The sequence below is a fragment of the Epinephelus lanceolatus genome, chromosome 12, assembly GCF_041903045.1.
Source record: "Epinephelus lanceolatus isolate andai-2023 chromosome 12, ASM4190304v1, whole genome shotgun sequence".
NCBI lineage: Eukaryota > Metazoa > Chordata > Actinopteri > Perciformes > Serranidae > Epinephelus > Epinephelus lanceolatus.
Window position 1 is genome coordinate 24,340,476 of NC_135745.1, and position 27,112 is coordinate 24,367,587.

A 27,112-nucleotide genomic window follows, 5' to 3' on the forward strand; every position below is an offset into this window, starting at 1 on the left:
AACAAACATAGAATTTCACCCGGGAGAATGGTGATCACCAAACCCTGTTCTTTTTTCCTAAACCTTAAAGGAATATGCAGATGATTTGGGAGTTATGCCCTTTCTCTATCATTTTCATATTGAGACAACATGATCGATATCTTTTTTGTGTCTGTATGTCCAGTGGCTGGGTCTCAGTGGTTAGCATTGCGGCTTAGCTTAGCCAATACAATTGAAGTCTATGGGGGGTCAGTAGCCTGCAGTAAAAGTGAACAAATAATCGTTACAGAAACCCTGAAGCTGGTATTTCTGCACGTGCATTTAAAATAAACATGTTTAAACATTAATTAAAAAAACGAGAGTCCTTTTTAGTCATTTTAGAAGAAGTTTGATACACGGAAGTATAGTGTGTTTACGCCCTGTGCTGTGATCCATGGAGGGATACACCGGTGAGCAGGCACAGGCACAGACGTAGCCTGTAAACAAAACTCAGTTGAAGAGTTTCTTGTAGCAGACAGAGATCCAGAGCCATACCTGTTTGAGCCGAAGCATACAGATGAGGAACTCCAGGTGTTGGATGCTGAGCGGGCGAGAAGAGAGGCTGAATCCTCCGAGGCAGCAGAACAGCAAGGGGGTGAGGGGAGACGGAGGTCAGGGGAGGACTGGTGGTGTAGCTGCGGGGCTTGCCAACCTATGCCTATGGAGGTGGAATCATTTTGCTGCACAGAATGGGATTCGGTGCTACCATCGTTGGGGAGATATATCATCAGGAGGAAAACTGCCGCAGAGAGTGCATCACCAGGAGTGAAAACTTTGCAGCAATCACTAATCCTGGCGTGATTGAAACATTTTTTCATGTTCCTAAGATAAACTGGAAAAAACGCCCCAGGCTTTATGATCATCTGTGTCGTCTCTTTGTTTGCTTTTACCAAGTGACCTAGCGTACCTGTCCCAGAGCCAGCTGCAGCTGTTGCTCACGGTGTATCCCTCTGCACAGGGCGTAAACACACTATAATTCCGTGTATCAAACTTTTTCTAAAATGACTAAAAAGGACTCTCATTTTTCGAATTAATGTTTAAACATGTTTATTTTAAATGCACGTGTACAAATGCCAGCTTCAGGGTTTCTGTAACGTTTATTTGTTCACTTTTACAAGTAGGCTACTGACCCCCTATAGAGTTCAATTGTATTGGCTAAGCTAAGCCGCAATGCTAACCGCTGAGACCCAGCCACTGAACGTACAGACACAAAAAAGATATTGATCATGTTGTCTCAATATGAAAATAATAGAGAAAGGGCATTACTCCCAAATCGTCTGCATATTCCTTTAACACATGCTTTTGTTGGCTATACCAACCATGTGCGTTAGTTGTTGGAGAAAAAAAAAAAAAGTCAATTTGCATCTCTTTATTTTTAAAGAGACTGCATGTAAACAGTAAATTTCCTCTGAAAATGGAAGTGTACTTTGAAAGAAGACAATGCACGTAACTGGCAAAACTTGACACAACATCCCAGAACGTCAACAACCAACGCATACAGGGTACCTTTCATGTCGTGTCATGACCTCTGATGAGGTCAGAGTGAGGATTAGGATATATGCAGTTCACATGACCCGGTCAAAATTGACATACATAAACGCTTGAAGATCCACTGTCAATACAAAACAAAACAATACAAAATGCAGCTATTTAAATTTGTATGCCCCTCCCTTAAGCCAAAATAAAAAACACAAGTCCCTCCCCAGTGCTTAAAAAATTATTTGACATGCCTTCCCCTTTTTGCACCACCCCCTCATAAATAACAAACAGTCCCTTACACTCATTCAGTCAAGCAAGACTGGAATAAATCCCACAATAAACAATACTACATAAAGAGAGTTTGTGATTAACACAAACAAAGTGCTTAGTTTACATCTAGGATCTCAGGTGGAAAGCCTCAGAACAAGGCAGCAGTAAGAACTATCCACAGCAGGTGTCTTTGAAACCCTTTAAGACACTGAGGGAAACAGGACTGAAAGGAAGAAGTGTTCTCCAGACCTCAATCATATTTTACAGCAATGAAAAGCAGTTTCCGCACAGATTTGAAAATTGCTGGAGCTCCATAGTCCGTCTCAACATGAATCCTTAATTTGATTTTGTCAAAGCCATGCAAGTCTTACAATAACATCAATCAAAACATGTCGCTCCCCTCTGTTTTATTGTTGTTTACTGGGTGCTGTGGGAGAAACGAAGGAAACAGCTAATATCCTTTTACCTAACTGTTCAGCCGGTGAAGAATGTACTGTTTCATTTCTTCGGGGTGTCAAACAGAATGACACATTTCAGAGACCTGCTGCTTGCTTTGATTTTTAAACAGGACCTTTGCGTCATTCGTGGAGAAATGTGTCAAACACTGGAACTCTATTAATTTGTGATTATTTCATGATGTCCAGGCCCCCTGCCGTCCTCAAGATTGGTGGATGAAAGGTCCAGTAAACACAGCTTTAATACCTTTTTCTAGTTGACTTTGAAGAGAATTTATGGTACGTATTAAGTCTTCATCATATACCATGTGTTGTACTTACAGTATCAGCCAGGAGTTTTTAATGTTTGTAGACGGCCATATTTCCTCCTGTCAGGTTGTTAATGATCTCATAGTGTGTGTTTTGTATTATGTGTTTTTAATGTTTGTGTGTATGTTGTTTGAAACAATGTACTGTTGCTATCTCAGCCAGGGCTACCTTGAAAAAGATTACATTCAAGTGGGCTCTATATTAATAAATCGACCACAGGTTTGAAATTTAAACTACGCATGAAAACACTACATTCCGTGACAAAACAGTAGTAACATATCAGTAATTATGGCTTAAAATTGTGCGCCTTTCCCTCACTTGCCATTTCTGATGATTGTTGCGAAATGCATGCTGGGATACCTGGCTGTCTTAAGTCCACACAAGTCTGCTCCGATGCATGCCCGGTAAAAGGGGCGTGGCAAGAACACATCCGGGCATTTGGACTGAACTTGGCTAGATGTGAACTTTGAATTGGAACAGTACTTGGGCTTTGACTAGTGACGTGTCACAAGTCCACAAGAACACGAGTCCGCACAGGAATGCATATTGAGAAACGGCTTATGTCATCATTGATCATTTTAATGTAGGACGACCCAGAGCTTTACATCTGTCTCAGTGTCACAGTGTGCATTTCCGTCCTGCCATACATGCCACTTCCTCAGTTAACCCAGTAAATTTCCACTCACATTGCCTTTCCACTTCACCTGCCTGTCAGCCTCTCACCTGTCCACACATCTCCCACTCCTGCTGGTCCACCACACCCATCTTGTCAAGCCAGCTCCACTCACCTGGGCCTCCCTGCCACTATAAAAACTCCAGCTTCACAGACCCTCGTTGCCAGATTGTTCTTTGTCATTCCAATGCAAAACTTCCCAGCGTGTCCCCCGACTGCTTTCTCGTAGCTGATCTCGCATGCCTCTGACTCTCCTGCTTCACCTCCTCCCGAGTACACCACTCAGCTGCTCTCAACCAACTTCTGTTCTCAACAAAGATTTCTGTTTCCACACCCCTGGTTTCTGTTTGCCTGTTCCACATGGCTATGTGGCTATGTTATGCGTCCTGTCAACTGTGTTACTTTGTCTGTCAACTGTGTTACATACTGGTGTTTTTTTGTTATAAATCTATTCAGTATTGACTAAACTGTAACAAAAATGGTGTGGGGTGTCACTATTGAGGGATGTCTTGCATAAGGATGTTGAATACCTCTAAATTCATCGTAATGTGGATTTATGTTGAAACAATACTCATCCATGATGATAGTATCCTATAGAAAGTCCATTATCCAGCTCAAAATTCATATTTTGAAAGCAGTTAGACAGAAAACCTTTAAGCCCCTGGTGAATAGACTCTAGAACTTTCAAAAACAATTTTTTTTAAAAAATGTGTAGTACTTCATTCATGTTTTCTATGACACAACATTTGTCCATAACACAGTTGACAAATTCATGAATCAACAGTTTATTTTCATTAAAATATTTAAAAATGATACTATCATTTACCAATTAGCCTTATTACCTGTGGAATGTTCCAACAGGTGTTTTTTGAGCATTCAACAACTTCCCTGGTCTTTAGTTGCTCCTGTCCCAACTTTTTTGGAACGTGTGCAGTCATTAACATCAGAATAAGTGTATATTTTACAAAAACCAATATGTTTATTATTTTGAACATTACATATCTTGTCTTTGGACTTTATTCATTTTGAATATAAGTCAAAAAGGATTTGATTGTTATTATTTACATTTTACACAGTGTTCCAACTTTTTTGGAATTGGCGCTGTATTATGCAGCTATAAAAACTCCCACTGACAAATACATTAAAATACAACCAACAAAATCCTAAAGTCCAATAGTATTTATTTTCTTTGATTTTCTTTTTGTAGTTCTCCCCAGAGAGCAAGCCATACTCTGGCACAATGCAGGACCATCTCTACAACTGTGGTGTCAATGTTGATGAGATGAATTGGGTCTGTCCTGCTGTCCAGTGACTGTGAGGCGACAGTGGCAAGGAAAAACTCCCCACAAGAGGAAGAAACCTTGGGAGGAACCAGGCTCTCTGGGGGGGCCCATCCTCCTAAGGGCAAGGGAACCGTCAGCTGCTCCTGGCCACGGGACATCTTCTTCATTCATCCTCCAGTCGTCTTTCCTGGTCATCTGTTGTCCACCGTCACGTTGAACAACTGCACCAAGAAAACAGACAAGATTAGGAATTCACTTACCTTCCTTGTCCCGCGGCGGGTCTCCTGGCTCCATGATGGTCATCCTGTCTCCGTGTGGTGAATCCAGGTCCCTTAGTCCGACATCACGTCTTGACTATGTCCAGGTCCCTTAGTCTGACATCACGTCTTGACTGTGTCCAGGTGTCTTAGTCCGACATCACGTCGTCAGTTGGGTTACACTACTGAGAATGAAGACAACACACTTTATATAAACACTATGTTGGCGCATTTAAAAATCTCTCTCTTCTTCAGGACTTGAGTTAAGGATGTAACGGTGTTGTCCTCTTACTTCTTTTGTAGAACAGGATGTAAGCACCCCTCTTCCGCTGCTCACAGACTAACTTGCCGGACGTCTCAAAGACCATTGAATCATTGTAGGTGAGCCAATGATCACCTGGTTTGTCCGGATTGTGGTCTGGGTGGATGCCTTGGCTGATGTAGTGTCCTATTAAGAGAGAGAGCTTGATTAATATCTTGAAACATAGTGGAGGTTATGAAGGTTAACTGATAACAGACAAAGGGGAATTTTCAGAATCACGACAGCTCGGCGTATAACTCACCTATAAAGCATTATTATTTATTTCTTAACTATTCATAAAACCATTAGTTACAACTTAGAGAGTGGTATCAAAAAGATTCTGAATATGACATGATGTTTAAAACTTTTATGGTTTTCTACATAAAGTTCCACTAAAACTACTCAGAATAAATAAAGTGAATAATTACAATTGGTTAATTCCATCAGGACCTGAAACGTTTCTATCTACAGCATGACAGAGGACGACAGACGGTCACATTCAGCCTTCAGTGTGTGCTTCTCTTACCCATTTCTGTGGAGCCAAAATGGCTGATGGCGCTGACCAAGCTGTAGCAGCCTCCATCCTGTGAAGGAACACAGTTCATAAGAGTTAGTTTCACACGTACACACAAAACAACAGCACGCACTGTACACATGTTTACTTTCACGTGAGCCTGATTTTTGTGTTTCTGTTTTTCTTTACCTGTGTGGAGGAGACCAGCAGGTCCCTTGTCAGCCTGACAGGGTCATGAACCTTCTCAAGCTCAAAGAAGGGAGAGTAACGAAACCTCTTCAGCTGCAGGATGAGCACTCTGAAGGAGAAGGTATGAAAATATGAAAGGATTAATGTTGAGCCTAAAGACAAAGTGGAGCAACACATTCTCATCCTAACGCGTCAGATACTGACGCTTTGTCAGTGGACCTACACCAAAATATGACACCCTAGGTACCCCCCTGCATCAGCTTTGGATATTCAGGGACGACACGATAATCTACGCTCCTTAGATGCATTGTGTCTTTTCAAAATACACTTCTGTTTTCACAGGAAATGTGCAGTTCCTGCTCGTTACGTGCATACGTTCTCTCTCAAAATAAACTTGCAACGCAGGTAAAAGACTTAATTTTTATGTTTACTTCCTTTCTATTTCAGGTTTAGGCAACTAAAGTTAGATGTAGACAAAAACCAACATGGTTTGGCTTAAAACAGGTTCAGTCGTTACCAATGTCGTTATGTTACATACGTCACGTGACATACTTCAGTAGCGTAGCGTGCTACACACGTTAGCACACTATGTTATTATCAGAATAACTCCACTGATTTTGGTTTCACACCGGAAGTGAACAGTTGGCTCAGAGCTTAAAGTGACCCATTCACCTCCCCTCCTGTCTGCCCTATACAGACTTTCTTTCCCTTTACACTACAGTTGTTGCAGGCAGCGTCACAAACTGCTGCTGCCCGCTGCGTGTCATACTGCCACAAAGGGTGTCTCTGTGCGTCGGTGTCTGACGCTGAGATCAACTGACTCTCAACGGTCCCTCAGGGTCAGTGGACCCCAGTTTGGGAACCACCCAGGTCAGGTGACGATTTTATGTCAGATGTGATGTCACTTACTGTGGCAGAGTGAGGAAGGATGATCTGCAGCTCGACTTGTTCCCTCCGCAGTCACACCTGAACTCCACCTCCGTCTCCTGCAGAGCAGCACAGAGAAACAGGCTGTGTGTTATGAACACAACTACAACACGTCCACATGCTCAGACAGAGGCAGTGTGTGTGTGTGTGTGTGTGTGTGTGTGTGTGTGTGTGTGTTGCATGATGTTTTAGATCAGTCAGTGATCATGTGACTGAAGGAGGATTTGTGGATCTTACCTTAAGGTACTCCTGGAGCATCTCCTCCACAGAGCCTCCAGGGAGGAGGTCTAGAGACAGGTTTGTGGATTCCTGCTGTCTCACTGACTGTGCTCCACAGCTGCACATTAGAGACAATACACATTAATATTGGCTGCAGTGGTCACAACACAAGGACAAGAGCAGGGCTTATTCAAGACCAGATCATTAAGGTGGCACCATTAAAAATTGACTGTGTGTGACCCTGAACTGTGGCGTCTCACCTTTTGCATGTCCTGGTGTTCTCTATTGTGATCACCAGGTGATCCTCTACAGGGCAGGTATAATGTGTGCCCATGAAAGCTGCTGTCTCCTGCAGCAGAGGGGCCAGACCTCTCATCTGTTCCAGGACTGTAGTCAGGAACTCATGAGCGTCCTGAATACACAGAGAAGAGTTTAAACACAGAGCCCAGACAGTCAGGAGGTGAAACAACAGAATGTAAAGGCTGCTGACTCACCTTTTGCAGAGTGTCCCAGAACTCAGGTGCCTGGGCAGAGACCACATCCTTAAAGGACTTCAGGAGGGAGATTTTAAGTCGTGCGTCTATGGACGAATGAACGTCCCTGACATCCATCAAGCTTCTGCAGAAGGCGAGAGGAAAAAAAGAGACATTTTTGCATGTGTTTCATTTTGGTACTCAGGTTTGTGGAAAAACTTGAGAATGATGTAAGTGTGAATGTGTGTGTGTGGCTGCTGTACCTCATCAGTTGAGCCTCAGGTACTGAGCTCCAGACCTGCTCCATGCGACTGATGCCCCCAATGAAGTCCTCTAATGTTAGGAGACTCTGCAGGCTTGCGTTCATATAGCAGGTCTGCCCAATGTTTGGAAATCTGACACAGAAACACAGCGAGTCAAAACACACGTCAGTATTCATTCTTCACTGACCAATCACAAACAGGTATTTCAGTTTGATTTGACGGATTCATCTCTCGTTACAACTTTGATTCATGTGCAGATGTACTCACCCGAAGCACTTGATGGGGCTATCCAGAGACCTATCAGTGTCCCAGATGACATTTGTTAGGTTGCTATGGAGATAAAAAACAACAACACACAAACACATGGTTAATAAACAAGCAAGAGGCTGACAGAGCAGAGTGTGTGTTTATAAGCTGCTGCCTATGTGACAAAGTTGGTTAAGTAAGCTACGCAAGAGGCAGAGCATACACAAAAAGACTCCCAGGTAAAATTAATAACGTAAAATATTTTAAGAATACTTTCGCTACAGAATATCACTGCAAGATTTAAGAATATTAGTCAGTGAATATAAGAGGAATTAAGAAAAATTATCAACTGTTTATGTTCCTGACAGACACTGAAAGCAGCATGGAATGAATGTCACTACCTCCTCTCAGGGTTTGGTGAGTCCATCTTTTTGTCGTTGGTGATGTTGACTGGTGAGACGCGATGTTTTCTCTGTTGGAGGAAAAACAAACTTGAATTGTTCAATAATGCAAACATAACAATTAACTATATCAGTACTCTCACTGAGTCCTGGCTGGTGAATATCTGGTGACATTGGCTCTTTACTGTGAAACATACCCCGCCGTTGATCAACAGCCAACGCCAAAAATTCCTCATGGCTTGCTTTTGTGACGCAGTTTGAGCGGCTGAGGCGGTGACAGTAGGTCTAAAGAGAAACATGGTTGGTTATTTTACAGAGATAAATCATACAGACACTCTGTGTCCTTGTGCTCATCTCTGGAGTATTGTGGGGAAAATTAAAGAGTTAGCAAACAACATGTCTGTAGAAACAAAAACGCACTCTGAATGAGCGTCTTACCTTTCCTGTGGGGCTGAAGGCCTCCTACCAGGAACACTTTTCTTCTGTAGAGTGAAAACCAAAGCAACATTATGAGGAAACTGTTTTAAACTTCTTTTTTCGCAGCCATTTCCAACTAAAATGTTTAAATATAAATGTTACAGTCTACTAAAATGAGATTAATGTGAAGCTCTGACACTCTGACGTCAAACATACGTCAAGGTAACCGAAGAGGCGATTCCACCAGCTCTTCTTCTTTGGCTGTCGGTCCTCCCAAGCTGGCTTTGCTGAGACTGGAGCAGCAGGTACATCCTGGACACCTCCACTGGTGGTTAAGAGAGACACAGTTAGTTTTTCTACTTTCGAGGCCAGATAAATGAATCATAAATCATTTGCAAGAATTGTTTCCAGAAAAAAATCACTCTCACAGTTAAACACAATCAGAAACAATTTGCGTCAAACTTAAACACTTGACACTAAAAACACTAATCTCAGACAGTTTGTACATGTTGCCTGTATATTTATTATTTTATTTTTTTAGCGCTCCAAGATTTTACCAGTTAAAAAACAATGAGAATTTTGCTTTCAAATCTCAGGTCTGCAGCTCTGGCACTAACTCTTAAAGGTTTGGATTACTACCAAGAAACTACATACTAAAAAATGTAAATACTTGTATTAATACTACTTTATTTCTGGTAAAATCCTTCTAAACCCTTAATAAAGGCAGCAAATGAAACAGACCACTGAAGTGTATTTTGTATTGAAGTGTATGTCCTTACCTTGTCTGATGGCTGGAGTGCTGTTTCTTCTCATCAGCCACAGTCTTCTTATGAGATCCTTGTTTCTTCTGTTAAGAATAAAGAAAAATAAGATGAACACTGACTGAAAATTAAAATGCCTTTATAGAGTAGTCTGGGAATGAGTCCTAAACCCTGAAAATGAGTTTGCATTTTTGCACACTTGGTTTCCTTGTCTTGAAGTCAATACATTTTTTGAATCTGGTTTTGGTTAGGTGCCTGAAATAAGGTCTGTGCTTAACACCACACCACATTTTGTTCTAGGACATAAGATATGTCAGCAAATATCCCACTTGTGAAATTTTAAGCCTTTAGGTGTCTTACAAAGGTGGTTGCTAATGAGTGATTAAATGAGACTACAGAGTGTCATCACGTTGACAGCTTCACAGCCTTGTTGGGGTAGTGAATGAAGTAATTTAGATAACATTAGCTTTTTAATTCCGCTGATTACATTTACACTTCAAAAATCATAACAGTGGTGTAAGTATTTGAAGATTATTTGCTGTACAAAACACACAAGTATAAACTGTTGTTTTCCTGCAATAATCGAATATAAGGGGAAAATCCCCTCTGCTTTTGTCGAGGGAATCAGGGTAACACTAGCATCTGTGCTGAACTACAAAAAAACCTCTAGATAGACTATAATTATCGAAAAACACACTGAAGTCATGGAAACTTTTTCATTTCACAAGGTCACGTTAAAAGCCATGGATCTACAGAAAGAGAGATAGAGACAAACCTTTCGGCCAAAAATACGTTGTCCGAGCATCTTCGCAGTGTTGTGGATCTCTTTTGAAATTCGAGTCAAGTTGTGATGTCCGTCTGCACTGTTTGACTGCTGTAGTCAAACTGTCTGTTGCAACATTCCACTTGTACTTACCAACTTTTGGCCTCACAAAGAGGTTCTACAGAACATGACACTACGTTCTGTTCCGGAACACATTCTGCATCTTTTAATTTTCATAATGTCAGCATCTCTGTAATATATTCAAACAAAAACAAACCACAAGCTACAACAGTTTCAGTCTTCTTCACACTGACACAAGGAGTTGGCGACATGGAGTTTAAACAACGTACAAAAAATGTCAGGTATAAACCAGAACACAACAACACATGAGATACACGTCAAATATGTTGATACCACTCAAAATCAATGCAAATGGAGCCTCTGGGATTTTTCCTTCACCAAAACATAACTGCTCTGTAATAAGATTGATTAAACCAGAAGGAACGGCATTGATTGCAGAATTGTATTCATATAATGCGACTGGCCAGAACCTTTCATGGTGTTATGATAAGCCACCGGTCAGTCACCTGACACCTGTCACAGCAGAATGATATGTGGACAGGCGCCGTCCGATGGAAGTGTAGTTTGAAAAGACACAGTACATTTAACAGGCGTAAAATGACCCATCCCTGACAAGACACAGTACATTTAACAGGCGTAAAATGACCCATCCCTGACAACACTTTGTCGCTTTGACCTCGTCACATATCGACGTTTGGTCATGGACTCTCCACATCCACATACAATGTGAAAGGTACCCTGGGTGCATTGGTTGTTGACGTTCTGGCACACTGTGTCAAGTTCTGCCTGTAACATGCATTGTCTTCTTTCAAAACAAACACACTACATTAGTGTACTTTTGCCTTCAACAACATACACAAGTGGTTAGGTTTAGGAAAAAAGAACAGGGTTTGGCTTTATAATCTCACAGAACACAAACACTGCTCTCCCAGGGTGAAAGTTAGTGTTTGTTGGGTGTTGTGGTTTGTTGTTGCGCTGTTAAACTATAATGGTAACCAACCAACGACCTCAGAGTGAGACTAGGTTGGTCAACAACAAACACAGAAGGATACCTAGCGCGTAATATGCAGATGTCAAAAGCACCAATCAAGTGGCAATAGGTAGTGAGTTGGTTGGTCAGAATCACCTGGATATAATGAATCTACTTTCTCTACTCATCCAGATCATCAGCATCTTCTTCTCGTCATCTTCACCACCTCTACCACCACTAGTGTCTAGACCCCGCGGGGGTGTTCCCTCTTCGACTATGGACTCATCACCCTCCTTAAATCACACCATCTCGATGTGGTCTAATTGCCGAAGACGTTTCACATTTTTCATTCTTATGTGCACATGCTAATAAATATTCTTTTTACGATAAAAAGCGAGTCTCTCCTGATTGAAATGTCAATAAATTACCCTCAAGGCAAACAGCCTGAAGCTCATTAATGACTTAATGACAGCTTCTCCTAGCTTGTAATGAAGAGCATGTTATCCACAAAGGATCTCCTCGAATAGCTCCTGTGATGTCTCAGGAACATAAAGGACTCAACACAAATAGGCTTTCAGCTGCACTGCTCCCAGGCTCTGGAGCTTCCTGCCCCTATACATTCAACAGTCTGACAGCATAAATTCCTTCAAATCCCATCACAAACCAACCTTTTAAACAGTCTTACTGATTTTATCACAGCAACAATATGTGTCTGCCCACACATCTCTTGTTCTGTGTTTTATTTTAAGCTCTGTAACGTGACCTTGGGTGTTTTGACAGGCGCCTTTTAAATGAAATGTATTATTTTACAATTATTATATTAATTGTTTTCAGTGTAGACACAGGACAGGCATGCTCAAAAGTTAGAGCAATGCTGTCGCGATGTGCAAAAATTCTCAAAGGTGATGCAAGGTGCAACAGATAGGCCTTGAGATAAACAGAGTTCAACTTGTGGAACGCAACAGCACACACTGCACATCATGTGACAGGTACAACCAGTCACAGCAGGCAGATATCTCTCCCTTCTTCCATAAATATTAGTCAGTATGCGTTTCTCAATAATCAAGTTCAGCATTTCACACTTGTGGACTTGGCAAGTCCATGCAAGAGTCCGGACTTCCCAAGAATGGGTGGACGGTCATTTCTCATTACTGTGATGTATACATGCATTTATAATAAAACAATATAAACACAGCCCAGCCCTGCGTCTTTTCATAGACATTGTAAGAAATTAATATATTTTATATTATATTTTTTAATGTTTCAACATATATAACTGACACACAAAAACATATAAATAGCCAAAATATTTTCAAAAAATATCTTATAAAACCTTTTCCCCACAGCTGGCTTTTGATCATATTTAATCTATATCCAATTCCTGCAGCTGGCTTCTGATTATAATGGTGGTTATTGTGATCGTGAGCATTGGCGAGTTGGAAATCAAAAATCAATAATTGACATGGATCGGAGAATTGGTGCAGTTATTGCAGCAGGATTGCTGTACCTGCAGGCTGAGGAGGAGGCTGCCCAGCTGAGGAGGCAGATCCGAGAAAGACAGCGGAGAATGAGGTGGAGGATGAGAATGAGACGTGCTATGCTTGCATGTCTCTATTGTTTGATATGTTTGTCCAGTTGTGGACAAAGTACCCAGAAAAAGTTGTAATATCACAACAAAGAACAAAAACTCAGTCACAAGTAAAAGTGCTGCAAATCTGACTTGAGTAAAAGTATATGGGTATTGTCAGCAACATGTAGGCCTACTTAAAATGTTAAAAGTACTCATTATGCAGAGTGACCCAATTTCAAGGGTTGTAATCATCATACACATGAATATGTATTGAGTATTAATTGATCAATTTACACGTAGGCTACATGTAAGCAGCATTTAAATGTTGTCATGGTAGAACTAATTTTAACACCTTTCACTGGTGTACTAGTCTAATGTATCAACTTGTAAATATTAAACAACAACTATCTGAAAAGTAACTATAGCTATCAAATAAATGTAGCTTGAGTAGAATGTACAGTATTTCCCTCTAAGTAAATGGAAATACCCAAAGTACAAGTACATCAAATTTGTACTTAAGTACAGTAGCTACTTGAGTAAATATACTTAGTTATTGTCCATCACTGCATTTGTCTCATCATTATGCTTTCTGTCTACATTTTTATGTAGACTTGACAGTTTACCTGTTACACCTAGAAAAAACAAAAGCAGTTTAATGTATTAAGTCTAACATTTTATTGAAGTGTTGAGTTGTAGATTGTGGTGCTGTTGAACTGTACTGGATTACAATGACAGCAGTTTCTCATTTAGTCTGTCCTCACCAATATAAATGGGATCAAACAGGTCAAATGTTAAGAGGAAAAGTTTATTCAGCCACACTTCAGACATCAGGTATACAATTCATATCAGATAATCAATATTTAAAATGCTGTTGAACAAATACTACAATAAATACAATTAGTCTTTAAATACAATAAAAAAATTACAATAAATTCTTAAAATCATTATTGAATGGTAAAAACATAAATGAGCAAAAGAATACATACAAAGAACAACAATTAAATTAACAATGTTACAACATTTAATAATATAATAATATATCTTATATATTGAGACTGAATGTTGCCCATTAGACATACCCCAAACAAATTAAATTTCATATTTAACCACTACAGAGATATCAGCAATGAATTTCAAAAGGACGACCCAAGAGAGGCTGCTCTCGGTGGGGTAGCCTGAGCGCTCATACACATGTTTATTATCTATGAGCGCTGACACCACTGTCATCTAGTGGGACCTTGTAATCTCAGTGGGAATTAGTTAGTAGTTAAATAAATAAATAAAGGTTCGTTTGAAATATAGTAATGATAATACTGGAGGATTATGTTATAAACAACCAAAAGGCCGTCCTTAATTTGCCTTTATTGTTCTTTCCTGACCTTGAAAATAATATTTTGACAAGACAAACTTAACTCAAGGCTCTCTTACTTCCTTTTTCCAGAGCTTTCATCTGTATCGCGCTGTCTCCAGCGTGGCTGTAACGTTAGCTAGCTCAGTGGTGTTAGTTGATCTAGCAGTAGATGCCTGCTTCCTACTACGCAGCACCACAAGCCCAGTGTCATCTACGTCCATTATATTGGAGAGAAGGCAGACATCTTTACGGAAGATATGTCCAACGCTCTGCAACTCACACCAAACAATCTAGACAGATAAAAGGAAAAATCTATTTTTTTTCATTTAGGGTGAACTGTCCCTTTAGAGAGAAAGAGCTTGATAATGCACAGACTTGTATTGAACTGAAATACCTCTCTCTTGTCACACTCAGCCATAGCCTGCAATTGGGGGAGAGATTAAAAGAGTGATGAAAAGACAGCCTGCAGGAGCTCTGAGAGAGAGAAATCAGAGTCAGTGGGAGTAAAATGTTTCTCCAGCCAAGTACTGCTGAACTAGTTGGCAAGTATGTGCAGTAGAAAAATTGATATTGTTTCACAATTTAGACTGCTCTACTCACTCCTGGGAAAATTAATGCACTATAATTCCCATGTAATCCTGAGCCAAGAGGGTGTGATTATGTGACCTATGTGATACAGGCTGCCCTTCATCATATGATGAGAGCATGGGAGGAATTCTGGTTACTTAGTTTCAAGAGCAACAAGACTTTGACCCAGGAGACTGCGACTTGTGTCCCGTGTGAAACCAAAAGTCAACTTTAAGTTACATACATACTGTCATGTCATCCAACCATGAGCTTTTTTTTCTAAATCTAACTGGTAGGTAGGACTGGGTATTGTTTAAAAAAATGACGATAGCAGTACCAATACCAGTATCCTTAAAGTGATACTGATACCAATAGAGTACTGCTATTGATACCTATAAAGTGAACGGAGCATTGTGTGGTATAGCCATACTTTCTACGCTGTCAATTCACTGCGCTTGACTTCACCACACCACAGACTGTATTCTCATAGAACGGTTTGTATGATATCTTACGAATTTGTACCCCACGAATGAAGTTACATCCTTAACTTAGAGTTACGGACATTAGATTTAGGCAGCAAAATTACTGTTAGGTTTAGGAAAAGAAACATGGTGAAAATGTATCTCAAAATGACTCAAAGTTCTCTAAAGTGCACACAGATACGATCATGCGATTCCAGGAGAAAGTCCCGAGTGAAAGTCTGTTTTTTTGTGACCCATCCACCAGCCCAACCTACCTATTTCCTTACAAGCACTTGGGACTGCTTCCTTGTTTACTGCTGTCAGGGCATTGGTCACATGATCACAGCCTTTCAAAATATGTGGGATACGTACACATTTCGGTAAACTGCTTTTCGTAGTATAGTGTAGATGACATGACATGACTCTGACCAAATTTGGGTAGGAGAGGAGAAGCAATTGTTCCCAGAGCTGGTTATCTAAGGGGCTGTTTATACGACAACGATTTCAGTAAAAACGGAAAAGTCTGTCTTTTGCGTTTTAAAAAACTTCTGCGTTTATATGACGACGTTATTGAAACGATCCCTGTTCACATGGAGCCGCAAAATCTACTGGAAACGCTGTAGTATGCATGCCAGGTCAATGGGTGGCAGTGTAAATTTGCAAAGCAACACCACGGCATGACGCCATGCGCCTGCGCTGAAGTGCCTTCCTCTCCAACGCTGTGATTACAAACCGAAACAAAGAAGACACACTGGCGAAAGCATGCACAGATAACTTTGTCTGGATGGATGACGAGGTGGAGTTGCTACAGTAACAGATCTACACTTCACTTCAAATCAACAGGGTGAGCAGCGCAAACAGAGCTCAGCATTGTTGCTGTGACGGTCGGCATGCCTAGTGACTGGAACCGTAATGCGCATGTGCGAAAAGTCTCCGTTTTCAGAGGAACTGTATATTGCACGTTTACATGACAACAGAGACGCTGCCGTTTCCAAAACGTTGCACTCTGGAACGCATTTTCAAATCGTTGCTTTTTCAGGCACCCAAAACGCCGCTGTCGTGTAAATGATCGGCCAAAACGCAACTAAAGTTTACCGTTTTCAGTTGAAATCGTCATCTAAACGGGGCCTAAATGACAGGAAACAGCAGCTTAAGTGACAGGAAACACCTTTTAATGTGTATTGAAAAGCTTATAGGTGTGTCAACTGATACTGCTTGTTTGTCAGACACTATAAATTGTGGCGATGTACCGATTCTTTGGCTCTTGTGAGGAAACCCTCAGATGTCCAATCCTGTGTTTTGAGTCTCTTTATTCCACAACAGTAGGAAAACATAAAAAAAAATTGTGAGGTTAGCCTGCATGCACATAGTGGCAGTGCTAGCTGTTAGCATCACACGGCTAACGGTTATTTAATGACAGAGTCACTGCTACTGTGTTAATTTGTGCTAACTAGGCAGACATTGAACTGACTGGTTGCCGGGAGGAGAGCAGCTAAACGGCAGCAACAGAAATGATTGAATGCAGGCATCATTTGACTGGAGAAGCTGAAGTTGCAAAGTACTTGGCACTGGGTTGTTATGATCAATACCTTAAAAGTATCGAGTACCCAGCCCTACTGGTAAGGTCGCTAATTTGCAACATATCACACAAAACTGTGTGCATAACTTTTTGTAGGATATCATAAGGATGGTTGTATGAGGATATGTTGAACAACTCTGCAGCCACAGTGATACTGAGCATTTTTAAAGAGGGGTTTGGAGGCCCATAGTGTGCTGACGCCTGGCTATTCTGCTGTCATGTGAGTTTAACCTTCTGAGCCAACTGAGAGAGAAACATTGAGATTTTTTCCAATCCTCACAGATAGAGGACACAGTATAGCTCCCGTTTGATTCCTTGGCATAACGATATCAACAGAGAATACACTACAACTTCAGCTTCAGCCTTCCCTGTGCTGTTACAGTTTGCCTCACAGCTTTCTATCCAGCTCTTTCCCTCCCTCAGTCCCAACCCTGCCAGCTTAATGCTGGGTAAGGGAACTCAAAATGGCTGATGGGTGATTTTGAGAGGTTTTGTGGGTCTTGTGTGTGTGAACATGTGTGTGTCATGCATATGGGTATAGGCTCTTTGGAGAAAGCATCGGAGAGCTGTCAGCAGCTTGATGGATGGTTTGGTAATGTATGTCGATCTGGCAGAAAAGGCCAGCCGTTACTCATTTCAGCTGATTGGTGTGCATACTGGAGGAGAAGCTGAGGAGGTGAAGCAGGAGGAGTGGGTAGAAAAAGAGGAGGTTGTCGAAAAAGGAGACAAAGCACAGTCCATCCATTTTCCACGCCTTCTCCAGTGAATATATCTATTTGCTGCAACAGGGAAAGAACCAATTGAGTGGGGATTGTACTTTGAAAAAAGGAGTGAAATGCTGAGGTAGAGAGTACTAGAATGTCCAAGTTCATGATCTGGTTCCAGTTCATCGTATGAGGTCAGAGGTTAATACGGGACATTATTAGCTAGAAATCAATTACGTGTATATGCAAGTGTGTCAGCAAAAACAGTCTCAGTTTATTTATTGTCATGTGCAGATGTGGCAGGAGCAGGGGATTTGTTTTGTAATATTGTCAACGACACCACTCAGGGGAATTTCACCCCCTTGAAATTAACAGAAACTTATGACTTTAAGATTCAAAAGGTCACACGTTTGAAAACACTTAAAAATTGTAATTCCAAAAATACAGTTTTATTTAATATTGGCAGTCACACGGTCCACTAACAAAACAAATGTGAAAAACTAACAATAATAACTAGAAAAGTGCACATAGTAGAGTGCAGATCTCTGCCAGGCAGCCACCTGTGCTGATCACACAAAACATTCTCACTCTGACCTCATCACTTGTCAACGTTTGGTCATGGGCTTTTCACGTCCAGATACGATGTGCAAGGTACCCTGGGTGCGTTGGTTGTTGATGTTCTGTAACACCGTGTCAAGTTCAGCCTGTTATATGCATTGTGTGTTTCAAAATACACTTCTGTTTTCACAGGAAATGTACAGTTTGCATAATAGACTCTTTCAAAATAAATGTACTACGTTGGTACAACATTGCAAATCAACTTTTTTTTTCCCCTTCAGCAACAAACACACGTGGTTTGCAAACATGTGTACATGGTTGGGTTTAGGGAAAAAGAACAGGGTTTGGCTTTAGAATCTTACAGGGAGCAATCACCGGCCTCCCAGGTGAAAGTCCATGGTTGTTGGACCCATCCACCACCCGTTCCATCCACCCTACTCGGACCACTGCCGCCTTAACTTTTGTTGTTTTCCCATTTGGTTTCCCCCTGATGCTGCCAGGTGCCATTAAACAACAATGGTGACCGGCCATGTATCATTGCCAATGAGAAAGGACGGCTCTTTTTGCTGGTGTCTGATGCTGGAAGTCACTGACCAAGTGCCGGATTTCGACAACTTCGGAGTGAGACCTGGTTGGATCACAGCCTCTTTAGACATTTCAACCTGTTCTCATCTCAACTTGTCACATATTACTGCTTGTTCAGTGGGGTTCAATTCTACATATTACACGCTATGTATCTTCTTGCGTGTCAATTCACACCGTGCAACACAAGCACCTAGGTTTAGGCAACAAAAGCATGTGGTTAGGTTTAGAAAAAACATCATGATTTGGCTCAATATTCAATCAGGCAGCAAACACCAGCGTCCTGGGTGACAGTCCAGGGTTGTTGGACCCAAACTGACATCACCCAAAGGTGAATCATACCACCGCCAAAGATGGCTTTTGGCATCAGTGTCTGACGCCAAAATCATTGACAAAGCAGCGGTATTTGAAAACTCCAGAATGACAACTACAGTTCTTGTAGTTCCAGCAGATGTGCTGCATCATGTTTCAGAAGCGTCACAGAAGCTCAGAAAAATTCACCGGTTGTCTATTTTTGATGGAGCCATGGTGCGTTGCACAGAGCAGATGGATTTCTCCTGCTAACAGGCACTGTATGTAAAATATAGATACAATATAATTGTGAGGATGAAGGTATTTCAAAAACTAAAACACAGCCACAAATCTTTGAACACTGTATGCATGACTTGACTTTGAACGGTTTAACTTTGTTGGTAGAACAGCCTGACAAAGTAGGAAATAACAATAAATGCAACTAAGAGAGACAAAAAAAGAAACCATTTAATTACGTGGATAACCTATGTACTTATGGTAGAAGCACCAATATCAAGAAAAAAATGACCAAATCAACAAAATTTACAAGTCTTCAAAATCGGGTAGGCAAAATGCACAGCGCTCCCATTGTGGTATGACACCATGCAGCGAACAGAATAAAACCGGGTTCCCTTACAGTCAATTTGGTGGCAAAGATAACAAAAATGGTTGACTTTTTCCATCTTGTATTATGCCTACATTTTTTCGATCACAACATATTAGGTATGGAATTAATCTGCCGATGCTCTGTTTCAGAATGAGATCCAACTTTCCTATGGATGTCAGTTTCTGAGCTACATCACCGGCCAATATGTGGCCACCAACAGATACAAATGTTGGTCATTTTTTGCCGATATGATTACTGGAAAACTTGCTGGCTGGTTAAGAGGAGTGAAGAGTCAGCTGTCAGTGATATAAAACAGTCAATAAACAGGTTTTTCAACAAATATGAATCACCACAGCTATGATAGATCTTTGAGGATAAAGTCATAAATGTGCACACAAAAAATGAGGCTGATTGATCCAGTAGTTTATGAGATTAGCTGCAGACAGAGATACACACACTCACACATACACACGCACACACAACCGTATGCCTGATCCCCCTCAGGCTTTGGCAGGGATGATAAAATAAAACAATATATATTTATGGTACTGCAAAATTAATAAACTGTAATGTAAACAGGAATGTAGTAAATGTATATGTGTAATAAAGTCTGTCTTTGTGGTTTTATTAAAGAGCTGAACAAAATCCCTGCCCGTCAGCAAAACCCTCTGTATGCACCATCAAAGTCTGCGCTCTGCTGTGACTTCTCTGAGGAATCCAAAGGTCATTTGTGCTGAGGAGCGCAGTCATATCTTTGAGACTAATGTGGACTGAACTGTGAGGCGAGGAGAGTCTCCGAAGCACACATGACACCATGAGCTCTTGAGAGGTGACATTTTCAAAAGTGGCAATCATTTCACTCTGACTCGCTGTCAGTTTTTCATACATATCTTTTTGTCTATTATATACTGTGACCTTTTGTTATGAATGCATCGTTTTGCTTTTTCTCTCAAACTGCTACATTTAGGTATCTGTGTTCATCAGAGTGAACAACACTGCATTAGCAAATCGTAGCAATTAGTAGTGTTTTGGTTAGTATTTTAAAGTGAGTGGTAAAAAATGCCAAGAAATTTGTAGGATTTTGTTGCTATTTTTCTTCTGTTTGGCTTCAAATCAGAAGCTGTAAAAGATGTGAAGCAAAGCCCAAAATGAGCCTCAGGAGAAGAACATTTTGTCCTGACAACAGATGTGCCGATTCAGCCTGAAAGAAGGGTACATTTACTGAAGCGCTACTGTTAAAGCCTCTGGAAACCCAAATCCACAATAGCCTTCTAACTATGTAATTTAGGGTCTTATGTACATAATATTAAACATGTAAAACAATTAGAAATCTGTTTCCATCCAAATTTGAAATATCTGTCTTTTAAGTTTTTGTACATTCTTGAAATTGGGTTTGATTGGGCCATGGTTATCTCTGAGATTTATTACGCAATAAATTCCAAACCAATCATAAATCATCAGTCAGTTGTCTCATCCCGCCCCCCAGTGGCAGCGCAACAAAACCTTTCTGCTCCAGCTAAATCTGCCTCTTTGAGTCTGAGCCAACTCCTCTTTCTAGTCTGATGTTTAGAAAATACAGATCGTAAACTGGCTGAACCGCTCGGCTGCGACCCAGCAGAGGCTCTGCCTCCGGCGGGCTCCCAGCAGCACTCGAATCAGGTTGACCGGCTCCAGAGCCCGGACAATCCGAGCCTTTGCAGCTCGTGGAGCTGCAGGAAGAGGCGGCTTGTGAGCGGCCGGGCTTGCCCCCCGGGCCCGGTGCCCGTATCGACTCGCGGGGAGGGGACGTAATGTGCACCCTTCCTCACCCCTAACCCCAACCCCAAGCAGTTAGCTTTGCTACGCATAAACATATCCCCAATCGCGGAGGTGATGCTGTGGGAAACAACACAATTTTAGCCGGAGGGGAACATTATTTGAGGGGGGCCAATACTTCAGTAAAACGCCAGAGAGACGGCCGGCCGGCACCGGTCTCTCCCGCTTTGACGGTCGGTGTGTGTGTGTCAGAGTAAAGACATATTTAATCTATTAAGACTGGATGTGTTTGAATGAAAAAGGCTATTATCAGAACAACGGAGCAGATTTATGTTTTCAATGAAAACGTATCTCAATGAAGAAAGGCAAAGCGCTAGCCTCCCGTTGTCATTCATCTCAGGTAACAGCCGGGCTCAACCGGGCACGTCTGCAGCGTGAGTCCCATAGCAGCTCGCCCCAATTAATCAATTACAGCGGCTCCACCGGCAACGAGAGCGGCGCAACAACTCTATTTAAGCGGCTCTTCTATTGTTTATCCGTAACTCAAATATATGTAATAATTTAGGTGGAAAATGCTTTAACATTTCATGCAGCCTACATGCAGCCTCTCGGCTCAGCAAACGGTAAACAACCCCGCTGGCTTCTCTACGTGTCGCTTCCGTACGCAGTCAGTGGAGCCCAAATGAATACGCCGCGACACTATGCTGTACGTTTGCAGCCGGTGGAGCCCGGCCGTAACATTGCATGTAAAAGTTATGCTAACTATTCTACGAAGTAACATTAATATGAATCACAAAATATTTTGAAACTTACCATTCAGTGACCACCTGAAAGGAATCATTTTCAGCTTCTGCTTCGTCCTCTGAATCATCAGAGGGCTCAAACATGTACGGCTGGATTAAATTTGTGGCAGCCATTACTGAGCCAGGGAGATGTCAATCAAAACGAGGGAGCTGTCAATCAGAGCGTTATCTGCCACGCCCACTCTGTCCTGTCAAGTGGTCTAAACAGCAAAATGAGCTGTTTTTAAACCAGGTTTTCTAATAGTTATTAATGGTTATTTTCACTCAGACTTTTGTGGATGATTAATGAGACACTCGACTTTGATATAATATATGCATTTTTACTATTTCAAGCTGTGTTTCCAAAGGCTTTAAGGTAACAACATTACCTGAGTGGTGCAGAGCAAAAACATAATTATTTCTTTGTTTGTTTTTAATATGTGTACTCAGGACTCCCTGGAAAGCATTATTGATACTGAGGGCCTACCCTGGTAAAATAAAGGAAACTGAGCTGAAATTGAATCTCAAACTCACGATGGTATCACAAGAGCATCTTTGTTGTGATAACTTTAAAGTAAAGATGTTTGGTTTCACACTGTGGCTCCAGGCTTAGGGCCCTCTAACAGTTCCCCTGACCCACTGGACTCTTGCCATGAGGGTTTGTCTCCTCCTTATAGCACCAGTCACTGCCAATTGTGTTTGGTCGTAAAAGAGCAGCAGAGACAGGCTTTTGTCTAAGATATTATTGTCATTTTCATAAACTATAATAACATTTTTTCCTCCCAGATGTATGTATATACAGTCTATGTTTCCTACTAATTATCCCTAAAGTTGGTACTGGACTGAGAAAAAGTGGGCATTTGAAGTATGCTGCTCCCTTGACGTGGACTCAGAGTCTGTAGAGGTTTGGAATATTTTTGATGTCTTGTAGTTCCTAAATACCAGCTGCAACAAAGTGGCTGGTATCTGTTTCACCTTGACAGTCTTTGTGTGAGTGTCATCATGGCAAAATGTGGTCCTGGAGACACCTATTATAGTGGGAACTACCACAGAAGCCATTTTGAGCACTTTGCCAGGTGTTATATGTCCCCCAAGATGCAATCAAGAAACTTATATGTGTGTTGTTGAGATCACGATGAAGTGGTGCCAGTCAGGTAATAACAACTGAAACGAATTTTGTGTAATTTTAATACTTAATATTACAAATGTACATTTGACTTTGTTACACATATTGCTGCGATATAATTGACCCTGTTACAATGATGCTAAGGATTTTCTTAGAATTTTACTAGGCGCAATTAGTGTTGAGGCTTTGTAACCACAGCCCTGATTAAATAAAGGTTAAAACAGTCCTCTTTCTTTATTGGGTTCCTTCAACTTGGTAAAACAGCGCCCCCCTGAATTGCATTCACTGTCCTCTAGTTTGTGTGGTGAAACAGGGTATTGCACCTGGCGGATGAAGCAATCCCATCTAGCCTTCAATTAACGAACTGGTGCGTTTCAGCCAATCACATGTGTCTACGTCATCCTACAGCACACCTGTCATTGAAGAAGAAGAAGATGGATGCCAGCTAACGGAGCAGAAAGTTCGCAAACTCGTTCAAATGAAACAACCCGGAGAGTTAGCTAGTTAGTTTTCTAGTGTTGCGACTGTTAACAGCCACCAAACAGTTTAGAGACCAGTTAGCTAGCAGCTGTAGTAGTAACATGGCCGTCTGGAGTTTTGGTGAAAACAGCCTCACAAAGGTACCCCGGGCTGAAGAGGAGAGTCGGACGGGAGGCCTAAAGTTAAGAGACGTGACTGTGAAAATGGACTCTAAAATGGCGGACTGAGGAAGAGGGGAATATAAGTAGTAGTATTCTTTTTCAGTCCAGTGGTAATGCGGTTACTATGGGACTCTGCGGCCATTAAGGACACTGTATACATCCACGCGGCTTACTCCTCAGAAACCGGTAGGTGATGACTTAAATACACCTTCCTCCTCCTCCTCTTCCTCCTCCTCTCCCTGCTGGCTCCTCGGCCCGCCGTGGCTGAATGTCTGTGTGATTATTGCTGAAGCTTGTGATAAATTGTTCTTATGCTCCTTCTTTGTCTGGATTAAACTGTTAGTGTCATATATTTATATTCTTAATAACTCACTTGGCCCTGTGTACTTGTTTGTGGCCTTTGCTAAAGGTCAGTGGTGGGAAGTAACTAAGTATATTTACTCAAGTAATGTACTTAAGCACAGTTTTGAGATATTGGTACTTTACGTGAGCGCTTCCATTTTCTGCTACTCTATACTTGTACTTTTTACTCCACTACATTGCATTGATAACTAATTATTTTGCAGATTCACATTAAGATAAGATAAGAGAATCCTTTATTCGTCCCACAGCAGGGAAATTTGCAGCATTACAGCAGCAAAGGGATTGTGCAAACAATAAGCATCAGTAGAAAAATGAATAAAATAAGTAAAATGCAAAGTAAGTAAACTGTACAAAAGCAAAGAGCAGAACAATAATCAAACAGTATAAAAATACAAAGCAATATGTTAAGGAAGTCTTCAAAAAGAAGCAGAATATAATAAAGACAGACTGAATGACTGATTTCACATTATTGACTGATGGAAGTATAGCTGTTGCATAATTTAACAATATGGATATTGCACCTGAGTTACTGATTGTAAGCAGTGAAAAACAAAAGCAAGATATAACAATAAACAGACAGGCTGAGTGGCAGAATTTCCATTATAGCACGTATGATAAAATTTAATAAAATCTAAACAACACATAAAATATGATAGGTTAAGATAAGAGGGGAAATCTTTAAGCTTGCAGTATATAAAGTAGTTCAGTTTACCCCAACTTGACCAGCTGCAACACTGAAGTGATAACAAGTAAACATTAACGCATTAATAATTATAATTCAATAATACATTATTCTGCACTGGGACATTCTGTACTTTGTACTAATACCTTTATTTGACTTTTGTATCTTTTTTCATTTAAAGGGCTAATGTGTAAGATTTAGGGGGATATATTGGCAGAAATTGAATATAATAGTCATGTGTTCTTTCAGGGTGTCTACAGGTCCTTAAAAAGTCTTGAATTGTCTTAATTTCAGATTCACTGGGTCTTAAATATTTTCAGTCACATTACTGCAAAATGTCTCCAGCCTGACAGATCAAATGACTGTTTACAATTGTTTTTAATTTTCTATCTTTACTAATTTCTTGCTAAGTTATTTCTTCTTTTGTTGCTCATGCCTTCTACCCATGCTTTTAAAGGAAATCAAGCCAATTTACTGAGGTTTCAAAGGGTTAAATCACAGAGGGAGACACCTCTGGATAATTCGACTCCTGGTAGTAACCTCTGTAACAATAAACACTGTAGGAATCCTAACTGGGAGTTTACACTTTGCAGCTAGTTGCAATCTGCGATCCTAAATCCCACACACCATTTCTTTAATTAACATTTTTTTTTGGGGGCTTTTTGCCTTTAATGAACAGGACAGAGTGAAATGGGGTGAGAGAGAGAGTGGGGGTTGACATGCAGCAAAGGGTTACAAGCTGGAGTCGAGCACTGCCTCTATACATGGGGCGCCGGCACTATCTACTACGCTACCGATGCCCCTTTAATTAACATTTTAAATGCAAGACTTTACTTGTAACAGAGTATTTCTACACTGTAGTTTAGCTACTTTTCCTTGAGTAAAGATCAGAGTATTTTTTCCACCACCACCACTTTAAATTAAAACAACTAACTTTAGGTTCTCTTTATTCTCCTGATTTTAAGGCTTTTGGTGTGGTAGTATATCAGTTTCGGTACTGATATATTTAGGCAGGTTTTGTATGGAATTTAAAATTTTGGTAGAAGTTATTGGTGTGATTACAGTCTTGTTGAATTTTTTGTTCTTTTATCTGTGTCCTAATGGTGTAAATTTTACTAAGGGATGTTGGCTCTAATATTTTTGATGCAGTTTGACCAGAAGTTTCATGTCTCGTGCCGAGATGTTGCCATACAGTCAGGTCCATAATTATTTGGACAATGATACAGTTGTCGTCATTTTGGCTCTGTACACCACCACAATGGGTTTTAAATGAAACAATGAATACCTGCTTAAAGTGCAGACTCTCAGCTTTCATTTAAGGCTTTTTTCAAAAATGTAGTATGAACCGTGAAGGAATTACAACCATTTCTTCACACAGTCCCCCGACTTTAAGGGCTCATAAGTATTTGGACAAACTAACATAATCATCAATTAAACAGTCAGTTTTAATACTTGGTTGCAAATCCTTTACAGTCAATGACTGCCTGAAGTGTTGGACACATAGGCATCATCAGATGCTGGGCTTCTTCCCTGGTGATGCTCTGCCAGCCCTTTACTGCAGCCGTCTGCACTTCCTGCTTGTGTTTTGGGTGTTTTGCCCTCAGTTTTGGCTTCAGCAAGAGAAATGCACGCTCAATTGGATTCAGGTCAGATGATATGACTTGGCCATTGCAGAACATTCCACTTCTTTGCCTTAAAAATGTCTTTGGTTGCTTTTGTAGTATGCTTCAGGTCAATGTCCATCTGCACTGTGAAGCATCGTCCAATGAGTTTTGAAGCATTTGGTTGAATCTGAGCAGATAATGGTGCCCCAAACACTTCAGCTTTCATCCTGCTGCTCTTCTCAGCAGTCACATCATCAATAAATACAAGAGAACCAGTTCCACTGGCAGCCATACATGGCCATGACATAACAGTACCTCCACCATGCTTCACTGATGAGGTGGTGTGCTTTGGATCATGAGCAGTTCCTTCCCTTCTTCCTTCTCTTGTCTTCCCATCATTCTGGTAGTTGATCTTTGTTTTATCTGTCCATAGTATGCTGTTCCACAACTGTACAGGCTTTTTAGATGGTTTTTGACAAACTCTAATCTGGCCTTCCATTTTTAAGGCTAACCAATGGTTTGCATCTTGTGATAAACCCTCTGTATTTATTCTAGTGAAGTCTTGTCTTGCTTACAAGAGCAGCAGGATGAAAGCTGAAGTGTTTGGGGCTACATTATCT